Source organism: Quercus suber, unplaced genomic scaffold, assembly GCF_002906115.3.
Source record: "Quercus suber isolate HL8 unplaced genomic scaffold, Cork oak 2.0 scaffold_223, whole genome shotgun sequence".
Classification (NCBI taxonomy): Eukaryota; Viridiplantae; Streptophyta; class Magnoliopsida; order Fagales; family Fagaceae; genus Quercus; species Quercus suber.
This window is the reverse complement of record NW_027069681.1, coordinates 298,770-314,118: the sequence shown is the minus strand read 5'-3', so window position 1 is coordinate 314,118 and position 15,349 is coordinate 298,770.

Below are 15,349 nucleotides of genomic sequence, written 5' to 3'. Positions count from 1 at the left end.
CCCTACTTTATTATTTTACCACATCATTTTACAACATCTCATTTATCAGATGTTTTATCATTCAATTCTATACATTAAAATAATATTTACTACACTTTAAAATAATATATTATCCACTCCTCTGTTATAATCAACAACAGCAACACCATCAACGGCACAACCACCTATCCAACCCAGTCACAGCCTCGCCGAACTAGCCACGACCACAGCTCCACCGAATTAGTCACAGCCACCACCCACTGCACATTCCAGAAAAACTGAAGTCCACCCACTACATAAACCAAAACCCAAACACGACACAAATCGAAACCCACAAAAGCCACACAAGCTGAAACACAAGCCACCACACACGGCACAAACCGAAACGCAAGCCACCACACACGGCACAAACCAAAACCCATGAAATCCCAGCCAAATCCTCCATGACCCAAACAAATCCCAGCCAAACCCCAACCCAAACAAATCCAGCCAAACCCCAGTCAAATCCTCCGTGACCCATCAACTGCCTCAACCAATCACCGACCCAAAACCTTCATCACCACCACCCATTGACCTTCAACTGAAAATTTAGCTTCAAACGAAAACCCATTCAACCAAAAACTCACCTTCTGCCGAAAGCCCCTTCCACCGAAAACCCACCTTTAACTGAAAACCCAACAAAAAAAACTCACCTTCAACTGAAAGCCTTTCCACCGAAAACTCACCTTCAACCGCCCGACCTTCAACTGAAAACCCACTAAAAAAAAAACCACCTTCAATCGAAAACCCACCTCCGCACTAAAAAAAAAAAAAAAACCCACCTTCAGTCAGAAACCCACCTTCGCCGATGTGGAAGAGCATCGAAAACCCACCTCCGCAAAAAAAAAAAAAAAAAACCCACCTTCAGTCAGAAACCCACCTTCGCCGATGTGGAAGAGCATCGAAAACCCACCTCCGCACAAAAAAAAAAAAAAAACCCACCTTCAGTCAGAAACCCACCTTCGCCGATGTGGAAGAGCATCGAAAACCCACCTCCGCAAAAAAAAAAAAAAAAAACCCACCTTCAGTCAGAAACCCACCTTCGCCGATGTGGAAGAGCATCGAAAACCCACCTCCGCACTAAAAAAAAAAAAAAACCCACCTTCAGTCAGAAACCCACCTTCGCCGATGTGGAAGAGCAAAGAGGGTTGGGGTTCAGAGGAGAGGGTTGGGGTTTAGATGAGAGGATTGGGGTGAGAGAGAGGAGAGGATTGGGCTGAGAGAGTGAGACTGACGGAGAGATGAGATAGAAAGAAGAATAAAAAAATAATAAAAACATTTGCCACATCTGTCCGTACAGTGGCAAATATATGAGGATACTGTAGCATGTTGCATAAATTATAGCATTTGGAACATCTGATAAAGGGAGTTTTTTGTGTTTGGTGTGCCAAATGTGCCAAATATTTGGCATTTGGCACATTTGGCACATCTGATGCGGGTGCTCTTATAAGCTAGCTTTTAGCTTGTCTTTTACTACTGTATTTTTATTTAAGGGTATTAATCCAATTATTCAATTTAGCTTTTAATAATAGTGTTTTTAATAAAAAATTATATAAGTTATTTTCAAATGAATACTTAACTTATTGGATTTATTTTTATAATTATTTATAGGTACAATCTTGGATACGATTCACATGTAGCACCACAAATACCAGGAAAGAGTCTTTACAATTGGTTAAAAATGTTAGATTATTGTATAATTGACGTTTATATTTTATCAAACAAATAATTGTTAATTTCTATAAAGAAACTTTTTTTTTTCAAATGAGGAATTTTGCAATTACATTGATGTCCATTACTTGCCATCTACGGCACATACACAATTAAAAATAATAAATAAATAAATAAACAAACAAACAACAAACTTTTATGAGTGTTTTCAATAATTTTATATGTTCTTTTTCCTTCTAATTGAAATAGCAATTTAAAAAAAAAAAATTAGTTTTTAGTTGTTATGAGTGATGGATATTTTTATGGCCTTTACAACATTTAAAAATTTAAACCAAATATTTTTTTAACAATAGACCGTGCATGCACAGGTTTTCTACAAGAAAAAAGCCTTATTGCAACGAAATTTTTTATTGCAATAAATTTCAATTTGTTAATTAATTAATTTGGTAAGAATGTTAAGTCATAACATATGATTCAGGCTTAATTGGTTGAAAATTTGGAAGAAAATAAGATATTCATTGCAATTTGGAATAAAAAAGAAGATTGGAGGGCTGACAATAGGACCAAGTGCCGATCTCCCTGTTTTTCAAAGTTTAATTTTCCCTCCTTTTTTCCCCCCCTCCATTCTGAATTTAATGCATTGGTTCCATAATTTTGTACCTTCCATTATAAAAAGGAGGCTAGGCTTTCATTTCAAGGTGCACCAAAACCCTCTTTTCTCTCCCCTCTCTAAGAGTTGTAGTGAAGTAATTTTATCATTTGTCATTTCTTGGTCTTACTAAGATTTAGGTTATGAGTGAGTACAATTCTACCTCTCCTAAGATTTCATCTTCTTCCATTCCTAAGTCTTAAGGAAGTAGGAAAAATATTTGTCATATACCAATCTTCCATGTGGATTTGCATGCAGGTGTCTCCTTTTCCCTTAAAAATTGCTTTTCATACTATTATAATGCTGGTTTTGATGTAAACATTCTAGATGTTTGATTTGCTCTTTGAATATGTTTGTGTGTTATATGAATGTTCTTGATGATTATTCAACATATTCGTGCATCTAACATGATTTTGATCTTAGAAACATGTCAAACTTATGCAAAAACATGTTAATTGCAAATGTTAGAATTAGGATGTATCACGCACACACTCAAGCACCATGTTCTTACTTTCTTTCTTTTTTCTTTTTTTGATACACATGTTCTTACTTTCAATCTGAACTTAATCTTGATACGCATGTTCTTACTTTCACCACAATTTATCTTTCAATCCAAAAGCAACCTTCAATAACATGAAATTTGGGTTTTTCACATGCACAAACATTTAATTTCAGGCAATAAGTTGTCATGTTTACTTTCAAGTAAATAACATGCGACTGATTGAATGACTTGGTAGGTTGTATGAATAATGTGACATTATAATTGGTCATCATAATCTAGAAGACTAGATTCATCGAGCAATATGGGTATCTAACACCTTATCATCTTGTAACTCAATCTCTAACTTAGATCAAGAGTTAGACCAATGCTTATCCATGTAATTTTCGATTTCTATAATGTAATTAGGGCCAGAGCCATCTACTTTTGCTTAGGTAATATATAGGACCAAAGTCATGTAATATTGTAATTATATTCAAATCAAAGTACATTTTTCAATCAATAAAATGATGTTCTTTTCATTAAGGTTTTGTTATTTTCCTTTTAAATAAAAGAAATGTAGATTCCATGTAAAACCCTCTGTGGTGCGACTAAATTTCAAGTTTGAAATAAATCAAACAAGTAAAATAATTTCACAAATGTGAATTTGTATTAATGACTATGTGGTACAATTTTTTGTAATTACAAAAGAGTGATCCTTTGATTCAATTTTCAAAAGAGTGTTCCATGGTATTTGAAATAGGTCAGTGGGACAAAAGTCATCTGCAAGTAGTTGAATGTACTTATGTGATTAAATCATATTGGCAAAGATTAAGCTAAGGTAAATTCAGAGGAGTATTTTGGATCGTTGGTGGCGATCACAAGGTGTAGAAGATGGTGATGAGGTGAGGATGTTGGCTAAGTACAGCATGCAGAGCTATGGGGCTAGCCTAGCATTTTTAAGAACTCCTGGTGAAGTTATCTTAGAAGAATATACTTCGGATTACGGAAAGGACATGTGGGAAAGTGGTTGAGTGTCCGTGCGTCATTGTATCGCTCAGCTTAAGTTAAGGTAATTTCAAAAGCTTATGGATTTTGGGTTTAGTGGTGGTGGTGGTGAAGAAGATGGAGATGAAGCAAAGATGGTGAATGGGTGAAACATACAATACCATGGAACTGGCCTTGTACATCAGGGAATTTTTGGTGTAGATGTTTTTAGGGCATTTTGAGATATGGGATTGATTGCATGCTGAATGAGTTCTGGCAACAAGTCATCGAATGTGCTTGTGTGATAAGACCATGTCGGCTGACGTTAAGTTGAAGTAATTTCAGAAGAGTACTTTCTGAAATACTTCAAGCAGAATTTAAGTTGGAGTAATTCCAGAAACATGTGTTTTGAAGTACCAGCAATGATAACCTTTGTGTCCCGAGCTAGTGGCGACATGGAATGTGGCTTTGGTGGAAACACATTCTTAATTGATCGACATCAGAGGCTGATTTTTGATGAGCTGGGACCTTGGAGATTGCTGTGAGTGTTGGATGGGAGAAAATTTGTAGGATGCCCTAACACCTTTCGTCCTTTAACCAACAAAACTTGTTGAAAGATATGAACAAGGTCGAGAGGTCGGTTGAGAGACATGGAGTTGTGGTCTTGCAACATGTTGGAAAAGCACAGAAAATGAAGGATGAAGCTAACTTGTGATCCTGATTTTAGAAACCAGCCAAGTTGCTATTTGTTCCGAACCTTTGCTTCTGTTGTAAGACCAAGCAATTGGAGAGAGACTATGGGGTCCTCAAAGCAAATAGGAGGCTCCCTAAGCTTAGAAACAAGCGATTCAGTTGGCCTTAGGTCTGTTAAGTGGAGAAACAAAGTTTGTTTGGATCTCAAAACTACAATGATGTTGTGAGGAGGGTTTCTATTGAACCATGAGAAGGTTGAGTTCAAGTTGACTACGAAGCAATATTGGTTGCTAGGTATTGAGAATGATGAAGCTATAGCAAGAAATGGCTGTGAGAAGGAGGATTTGAAAATTTGAAAAAAGCAAATCTTCATTTTATGATGGGATAATTACAGTAAACCCACCTGGGGTTAGGCCTGTTTTCACTTTGCCTACCCGTGATTCAAAACTTAACACTTTGCCCACCTGAGGTGCCTTCCGTTAGGGATCTGTTACCCACCTCTTCGTTTACCGTTTGAAAAACACATTTTTAGAGAAAAACAAACATAACAAAGATCAAAAAGTTAGGGCTTTTTATTTCTGATGAACTTCTAAAAACACAAATCAACAGTATTGCTATTCTCCTCATGAACATAAGAAGACAACATTTGTAAACCACGGCTTCACTCAAAATCCCAAGCCATTAGTGCAAGCTCATCTCCAGGCTCCGGCGACCAAGACCGAAACCCCACAAACTACTAAAGCCATAAAATAAAAAACCAAAGCATGGAAAACGAGTCAATCAATTCTAGTTTCACTGGGTTCAAATTGTATTTCTTGTTCGTTTTGATTTTGGAAATCTAGATTTTTATGGAGGCCGTGGGAGAGAGAGAAAAAAAGAGAGTTTTTTTATTTTATTTTATTTTATTTTTTTTATAATTGTTTTATAGTATTAATACAATTTTAAAGAAAAACAAAAAATCTAAAGATCTAGAAATCAGCCTCCAACTGCCCAGAAAACTGAACTCCAAGAGAGGGAACCATTCCAAATCTTTAGATCTAGAAAAATTCTGTAACTTAGCCCAGAAAACGAGTCAATCACTATTGCTATGACTTCACAAGAAGTCATTTACTTTTGGAAGACGCCAAACTTGGGTAAGAAATTGTCATAGATGATAGAAGATTTCTTTTCCAACACCACTATCAGAACCCACAACTTAGCACCACCACCTGCCCACAATCCATAACCACCACAAGCCACAACCCATAACCCCACCATAATCAGATCATTATCAAACCCACAACCCAAAAGCAAAAAAAAGAAAAGAAAGAAAGAAAACCCATGAAGCAAAGATAGTGGTTGATCTAAGTTTGGTGACCGAGTCGAAGCGAGCGAAGATAGAAGGAATCAAAGAGAGCAAATCAGCTCGAGTGTTGAGAGAGAGACGGTGACGGCTTTGACCGTCAACGCTGAGCCACCTACGGCAAACGAGCGAGCACCTTTTTCGGTCTCCGAAGCCGAGGAAATGGAAAATGCTAGCTAAGCACTCGTCAGGAAGATCGGCTGTGTAGTCACGGCCAATGCTAGCTAAGCATTGAGGGAGTACTTGAGAAACAGGGTTAAATATAATATGAGAGGAAGTGCAGGTGAATTGAATAAGAGATGTCAACGCTGAGCCACCTACGGCAAACGAGCGAGCACCTTTTCCGGTCTCCGAAGCCGAGGAAATGGAAAATGCTAGCTAAGCACTCGTCAGGAAGATCGGCTGTGTAGTCACGGCCAATGCTAGCTAAGCATTGAGGGAGTACTTGAGAAACAGGGTTAAATATAATATGAGAGGAAGTGCAGGTGAATTGAATAAGAGATGTGTGGGGTTGAGTTTTTGAGTTTGAACTTTTACAAGTGTGGACCGTGGGTTTGAGTTTGAACTTTAACAATCCAATCACTTTTTGAGTTTGAACTTTTACAGGTTTGAGGAAGTGAACCACGTTTCAATGGGTTTTCCAAGTGTGGACCGTGGAGCATGTAATTGGATTGTTAGGATCTGTTTGATGAAGTCTTTATTGAAGGAACTGTCCTATACTCCCACCTCTGCATCATCCTCCTGATTAAAAGTGATTTCATTGAGCATTTGATCTGTGCTATTGATTTGTGTTTTGTTCTTATAGAAGTTCTTAAGAAATAAAAAGCCCTAACTTTTTGATCTTTGTTATGTTTGTTTTTCTTTAAAAATGTGTTTTTCAAACGGCAAACGGAGAGGTGGGTAACAGATCCCTAACGGAAGGCACCTCAGGTGGGCAAAGTGTTAAGTTTTGAATCACGGGTAGGCAAAGTGAAAACGGCCCTAACCTCATGTGGGTTTACTGTAATTATCCCTTTAATGATTTAGTGTGTTTTTCTTGACGAGTTTCAATGAATCCAAACCTTCTATTTATAGCGGAGAGATGAAGAATGGTAAATGTGTATGTTAGATGAGAATGAAGAATGAGAATTTTTTGTGAGAATGGTAGGCACCGAACGAGAATGGTAGGTGGGAGACCGATAGGCACCAAACGAGAATGGTAGGTTGAACTAGTAATCCAATGTAATTTCAAGTTTAAGACATACTTGTGAGATTTCATCTGTTTTTTAAAAGGGAAGCATTGATGAAGTCTGGAGGATAACCTTGAGGGAATTCAAACTAAATGGATGAATCTTAAATTTTGATTTTAAGAGCTTGAGTTTTGGACATTGCCAGTACTTCGGAGAAGTGGGTCAAATTGGTGGTTTTCAAGTCGCGAAAAAAAATGAGCAAGACAAGTTTGGCTCGAAAATTTTGACTTTTGATCGGCTTCAACACAAAAGTTAACTATCTTGGAATTGAGGCATTTGTACAATTTCTGAGTCTCAAATGAAGGAACGGACCCCAAAATTGGAATGTACGTGAAAAATTGAGCAAAATAAGTCATTCTTGAAAATTTTGACTTTTGGTCAAGATTTATGCAAAAGCCAACTTTCTAGAAATCAAACGTTTGCGCAATTTCCGAGTTTCAAATGAAGAAACGAAGCCCAAAATTAGAATGTACTAAAAAAATTGAGTGGGGCAAGTCCATTTTGAAAATTTTGACTTTTTGTCAAAGTCAAAAGATGGTGCCAAGATTTAGACTTGAGGGTCAGGAGGTAGGTAGTGAGCTACCATTTTCTATTTCTCTTTATTGAATATCATTTTTTATCTTCAAACTTAGGTGCAGACTTTCTTGATTTTGAGTTCATTTGAGTTTGCAAAGTCTAACTTCAAACACTATTTGTTCCATGCTAGCATTTAATGGCTTGCCTTTTTCTTTTTTCTTTTTTTCTTTTTTTCCTATAACTTCAGAAGTTTTCTATATAAAGGCATGCTATTGCGTTCTTTAATCACTTAGGTTTGTTTGTTTGTAGGTGAAATAGAGAGTATAGAAAACTTTGGAGAGAAAATAGGAAGAAAAACTTTTTTAGAGTATGTTTGGTTAGATGGGAAGGAAAGAAAATAAATGGTAGGGCCCAAATATTTTCTATTCTCACCCATCAAAAAGTTTTGTCTCCATAATAGAGAAAAAACTAAGAGGAAAAAACTCATGAAATGAGCTTCCAAAAATACCTTTAAAATTTATCTTCAAGTCTCCAATGTGTTAGCTTTTTATTTTTTCCTTTCATTTTTTCTTTCTTTGTTACTAACGTGTTGACTTCTTTTTCTTGATTTCTTTTTCTTTGTTATTGACGTAATGATTTTCATTTTTTATTATTTTTTTTCTTCTTTTCTTTTGTCTCAACGTAGCTTCTTTTCTTTCCTTCTTTTTATTTTCTTTGACTTTTTCTAGAGGTGTAGCTTTCCTTTCTTTTTCTTTTTTTCTTTCTTTTTTTGTGCACATATGTTTATTTTCTCATTAATTTTGGTTGGTTTTTTTTGAAAGCATTTTGTTATGCTTTTTTTTTATACTTTAATTAGTGTCTATCTATATATTATTTTTTTGAAAAAAGTATAATGTGTTACCTTTTATTTTATTTAATAGGGACATAATGGTCAATTTATACAAAATTTATTGTCAACAAAACAAATTTTTTTTCCATTCATCTACTTTTCTACCCTCCCAACCAAACACAAATGAAGGAAACTAAAATCTTTTCTATCCTTCCACTTTTCTATCATCTCTGCATTTTCTATCCTCTCAACCAAACAGACCCTTAGACACACGCTTTGTAGTTCACGTTTTTTTTTTTTTTTTTGGTACTTGTTGGCTAGAGATTATAATTGAAGCTCCCTTTCTTTGTTGATTTTTTTTTTTCCTTGTTTAGACGTGCCATGAGATTTTCTTTTGACAAGTTCTTTGTTGTTGATTGTTTTTGTTAAACAGCATGCTTTCTTTGTTTTTTGGGCTTTAGCGTTAAGCTTTACATTAATATTCTTAACCTGGCGTCTAACTTTATTTGGCAACTTCACATTCTATTGAACACATCGTTCTTACAGTGATGTTTGTCTCCATATTATCAAATTATTGTCTTACAGCAACAACAATCTCTTAGCGATATCCATCCTTGACGTTCTCATAGCGGTAGTCATCTAGGCAACAATGTTATCACTGGTACTCATGATACAATGATGCTATTACTAGTACTTGACTTTGAAGTTGTACTGGCCTTTGTCTTGGCAATTAAGCTGCATCAATACTTGTCTTCGCAACGCATCCACATCAAGATTCTTTGCAACATATCCACATCAAGACATATTAACACTTGCCTTTGCAATGAAGCTGGATCCATATTTTTCTTTGCATCGAAGTCATATCACCACTTATCTTTGTAATGAAGCTGTGCCAACACTTGCATTTGTATTGAAGCGTCACCAATACTTTATCTACTGAAGCAATATTTGCACTTACATCTGCTATGAAGTTGCACCATCATTTGCCTTTGTAATGAAGCTACACTAGCACTCCTCTTTTGCCATAAAGTTGCATCGACACTTTATTGCATTGAAGCCATGCCAATATTTATCTTTGCCATAAAGCCACGTCAACACTTTATTCGTACCGAAGTCGTGCCAACATTCATCTTTGCCATGCCAATGCTCATCTTAGCCATGAAGCCACGTCAATACTTCATTTGCATTGAAGCTGTGCCAACATTCATCTTTGCCATGAAACCACGTCAACACTTCATTTGCACTGAAGTCACACCAACATTGGCGTTTATAATGAAGTTGTATTAGAACCAATTTTCGTTCTTTGTGTTCTTTGTCTTCAAAGGTTTGTGGTGGAAGTTCTTCGAGACTTTAGAGGCTTGAATTCGTAGAGTTTCACTGATTTATGGTTTGTTGAAGTTTTTGAAGGCTTTTTGAGTTTGATTCCAGTGAACTTTGAGATATAGGAATATGATTTGGATGATTCATCTTCGAATGTTCTTCGTATTCGAAGGTTTGTGGTGGAAGTTCTTTGGGGTTTTGGAGGCTTGAATCCATATAGCTTCGCTAATTTGTGGTTTGTTGAGGTTTCTAGAGGCTTTTAAACTTGATTCCAGTGACCTTTGAGATCTAAGCAGGTAGTTTAGATGATTTTACTTTGAATGTTCCTTGCATTTGAGGTTGAAGTTCTTGAAGTTTTTGGAGGCTTTAGGGCTTGATTCCAATAGAGTTTCAGTACTTCTAAATCTTCTTTGATGCTGCTTGTGGCATGGATGCCTTGGTGTGTGTATGTGTGTTCCAAGATCTCTCCCAAGGTGTCTTGATGTGTAGAAATTCCTTAAGAAGACTTCTATTTATAGGAGTTTGAGCGTGGCTGAGTGACACGTGGCAAAGTTTGATTAGTGACATGTGTTACAATCTGATTGGAAGAGTTTTAAGACTTTTTCTCCAAGACATGTGGCATCTTTTGATTGGCCAAAATATTTTGATTTCCAAGGTGACACATGTCAGCACCTGATTGGACTACTTGTGTCATCGCTTACACGCGCCGAGTTGCTTATGTCATCGCTTACATACATTGATGTATGATTGGTTTTTTTGCATGCATTTTTGTTCCTGTTTCAATAACACTTGACAAATTTCTGTTGGTTTCTAAATAGTGATAGCAAAACCTAGTAGCAGTATGTAGTGTTTTGTAATTGGTTGTATTTTGTGGACTTGGTAGTATGATGTGTCAGCTTGTGATAGGTCAGGAATTTTCCAACTCTACACCTTTAATCTAGGGGGAGGTATAATGTTAAGTTCTTGGTGATTTAGAAGAATGCTATATGAATAAGGAAATGGAATAATAAGGAAGAGGATAGAATAATTATTTCAAGGATAACTAACCTCCTATGCATAGAGAAGAAGATAAGGACAAGACTTGGCTAATTTCTAGATATCCTCTTATTAATCATTTAGCATCCTATATACAGTAGCATTGTCAACATTTTTCCACTGAAAGAGCTAACTAACTAACTGGATATCAACCTAACTAACTAATTGTACTAATACAATAGTAATACTAGCATATAGTGCAATACATGTTAAGCTCCAGTACACTAGTAAAACATATTTGGATTCTTAACATATAATCAAACGAATCATCATTTCGAGATGAATCAACGTGACTCCACCCATTCGCATAGGTTTGGCCCAAGTCTGAACCAAGGAATGTTGCGAGCCAGTGGCGCGATCTCTCACATCTCCAAAATTTCACTATCTCTTGAATCTGCATTCGTGAACTCTTTCACTAATCTGCTCATTTCATAAACCCCACACCAAAAGTAGCTATATTATCTAGAATGATCATTAAGTGAGTTTTATTTCTACCAAATATCATCTTGCCAATATCAGGTCTTTCCTCTTGTTGTTTTATGTTCACATGGCCTCTTTAAATTGAGGGTGTGTATCAAATAAGGTGCACCTTGAATTTGTATTCCAAGTTTGTATTTATGAGTTGTTGATTTATTGTAAATATTATCTTGTTCTTATATTTTTAAATATAAAGGTACTCTCATTTTGAGATTGTAGTGAGAGATTAAATAATATTATTTATTTGATCTAATTGGGTGGAATGTTTAGAAGAAAATAGAACATGTTGTTCTTATAGATATTCCTTCACCTCCTACTAATTTTCCAATCAAAGGAATACATGAAATATACTTTAAAGATCATTTTTATTCCATTCTTTTTTACTTATTCACTTTCCAATTTGATAAGCAAGGAGATTCAACCTTGAATCCCTACAAAGAAGAACATATTTCATTAGAATCTAGAACACTATTTGGTTGGAATAAATGGAAAATGTTGGGAGGATATAAAAGTGGGAGGATGAAAAATATTTTAATTTTCCACATTATGTGTAAGAGGGATGGAAATTGGAAGGATAAAAAATAAATTACTATTGTACATGAATTTCAACCCATGATTGATATTGTCTCCCAATTGTTGAAGGGATGTTTCACTTGGCAACGCTTATTAGGTGCATAATGTAAAAGGCTTGTGCACATGTGTACAACATTAGGGTGAGGTGTGTGCAAAGATTGTAAGCAAACAATAATAGAGGCAAACTAAACAAACATTAATAAAAATAAAAAAAATGCGGAAATACTATTTTGGTCTCTACATTTTGACCCTATTCCCATTTTGGTCCTTACTTTTTTATTTTACCACTTTTAGTCCCAAAATGAAAAACGCGTTCCATTTTGGTCTCTACCATTACCTCACTAACGGAAAAATCTTATGTGGCAAACGGAGTATACATTTGGCACACTAAATGTTGATGTGGCCAATAAAATAATATTAAATTTTTTACCACATCAGCATCTAATTTAAAATATTTAATTTATCAATTTTAACAAAATAAAAAAGAAAAAAAATTATTTGAATTTGAATTTGGTATCATCCTCAACAAGAAGACAAACCCAGATTTAATCACAAGAACACACACTTAGAATTTTTAGGATTTTCTTACCCTTTCTTGTCAACCAAACACAAAAAACACAAAAATAAACAAAAACACAAACAAAACTCACATTTTCTAGGATTTTCTTACCCTTTCTTGTTAACCAAACACAAACACAAACACAAACACAAACACAAACACAAACTAATCTCCAGCAAGAACACCAAAATATCTCAAACCCAGCAATCAGCAATACACAAAGCCACCCCAGATTTTCTAGGATTTTCTTAACCTTTCTTGTCAACCAAACACAAAAAATACAAACACAAACTAATCTTAGATTTTCTAAGATTTTCTTACCCTTTCTTGTTAACCAAACACAAACACAAACATAAACTAATCTCCAGTAAGAACACGAAAATATTTCAAACTCATCAATCAGCAATCAATAAGAAATCCAATTGAGATAGCGATCAGAGCTTCGATGTCGACGTCTTTTGCCATTTTTGACCGGTGGTTCTTGTTGAATGAAGGGTTTCCGTTGAGCTCCATGAAGAATTTCTTCCTATAGCATTGTTTCTTGGTAGGCAGATTGAGCTTGGTTGGGTTGGGTTTGGTCGGGTTAAGGTTTTGAGGCAGTTCATCTTCTTGAACTGGGTTGGAAGAGTCGTCTTGGGAGTCCGAAACGAGAGCTTTGGGTGGTTTTTTGGGAGGTGAGGCTTGGGGATTGGTTTTTGAAAGGGTTTACCAATATCAAATGTCAATGTTAATTTAATTATGGTTCCTTGATTCCATGGTTCCATGTGGGTTCCATGAGAGTTCTGGAGAAGAACACATGAACAAGTTCTTCCAAAAATTTTATTGAAGGAATAATTTTTTTTATTTAATTATCTTATTTTATTTTTTAAAAATTTAGTAAAAACATGAATATATATATATATATATATAATTATTATTTTATGCTAACGTGTAATTTTTAAATGTGAAATAAAAAATTTTAATATTATTTTACTAGCCACACTAGCATTTAATGTGCCAAATGTATACTTCATTTGCCACGTAAGATTTTTCCGTTAGTGAGATAATGGTAGGAATCAAAATGGAACGCGTTTTTTCATTTTGGGACTAAAAGCGGTAAAATAAAAAAGTAAGGACCAAAATGAGAATATGGTCAAAATGTAGGGACTAAAATAGTATTTTCACCTAAAAAAAAAGGTAATGGATATTACCCTGTTATTTTTAATGTGCTTGACATTAGCCTTCTTGAGTTTGCTCTACTTGCTTCCTTAGTTGTTTGTTTCTCCTCTCCTTTTTCCTTGCTCTTGTATTTGATTGAAAAAAAATGTAAAAAGTCTTTATCTTTCAAACCAAAAACATGAGAAGAATTAAAAGAGAGTGAAATCTAGGTTAGAAAATGTTGTTGGATGGCCTTTGCTTTACTTTGCCTCTCCTTCTTTCTCTTTTCTTAGATGCTGACTTGCTCCTTGTTGTTGTTACTGTAATGCGGTCTTGAATGGATAAGGAAAGCAAGGGTTTTTATGTGGTTTTGAGTTTATGAAAGAAAGGAGGGTGCTTTTTAGGTTTGATGTTGTGGTTTTGGGCTATGCTTTTGGAGGGATTAAAGTGGTTGTTGTTTTTAGGTTGTTATTGTAGTTGTGGTTAGGATTTGTGAAAGAAAAGAGGGAGAGCTATGTGGGTTTGGGTTCTGTTTTTGGGGTTTTGGAGAGTAGAATGACTACTATTGAGAGTTGGCTGTGTATTGGAGTGGGAAAGGAAGGATTTTTGTAGATTTGGGTTTTGAGTGTTTGTTGTAAATGGAAAATTGGAAGATTTTTCTAGTGATTTTCGAGTTAGGCAAGAAAGTTTTTTTTTTTTTTTTTTTTTTTTTTTTTTGCTGAGGTTTATTATGGAGGAGGATTTTGTGTGATGTTGGGAACAAAAAAATTTAAAAAAAGGGGAAAGGCCTATGCCATGCATGGGAATGGGGAATTTTTGGGGGTGTGCCCCCCCAAGGGACTGATGATTGTTTTCATTTTGATTTTTTTTTTCATGAACATAAGAAAAAAATTATTTATATTAGCTTCTTCTAGGGTTTTAAGATTATGGATAAGAGTGAGTGGCTATTCATGGATAAGAATAATGATATGTGTTACTGGAATATTATAACAATTGGGATAGATCTTAATTCACCTATGCAATGAACTAAACTTGAATTGCAGTGCACTTAAATAAAAAATTAATAATTCACAATAAAATATTGATATGCTCAATAATTAAAAGAAATTACTTGAATTCTAAATAAATCACATGTATGGCCTAATCAAAATAAAGGGACCAAATATGACAAAGTAATTGGACTCGGATAAAAACAGGACACATAATTTATAAAAATTAGTTAAATTCCTTAATCAAATTGATGATGCTTAAATCTTGATGGCATGCTTGATTAAAAAGTCCCAAAATGGTACCAATTTTCCATGAAAATCATACTAAAATTTTAGCATGCATTACATTGAAAATTATGTACTTTTTTTACAACTGAAATGCAAAGTGGGTAATTTTCTTAATTGACATCTCACCTAATTCAAACTCGATCTTCGTCCATGAGCAAGCAAATTACAAAGAATTTTATGGTCTTAAATATAACACAAATTTTAATCCAATCATATGGTTAAAATAGAATTAAACCTCAAATAAATTGGGTCAACTGCATAGGAATTGATGAAAATCAACAACAAAAAAGGGGCTACTTATTTAAACCATGAAATCCTTCGCTTTAGGGCTAAAACCTCTAATGAAATTTAGAGCCAGACAAAATATGATATCAACAATTACTATTAAGCATTTATTGTAGTTTAAAATAATGGATTGATGAAGATAATTTTGTAATTTCATTACTCAAGCCATTTTCTCTTCTATTTTTCCCAAATTTGGAAGAAACAAAAATGTTGAGTCCGGGAAAATCCCCACCCACTCCATTTTCTTATCTCACTTTCTTTAATCTTAACAAAA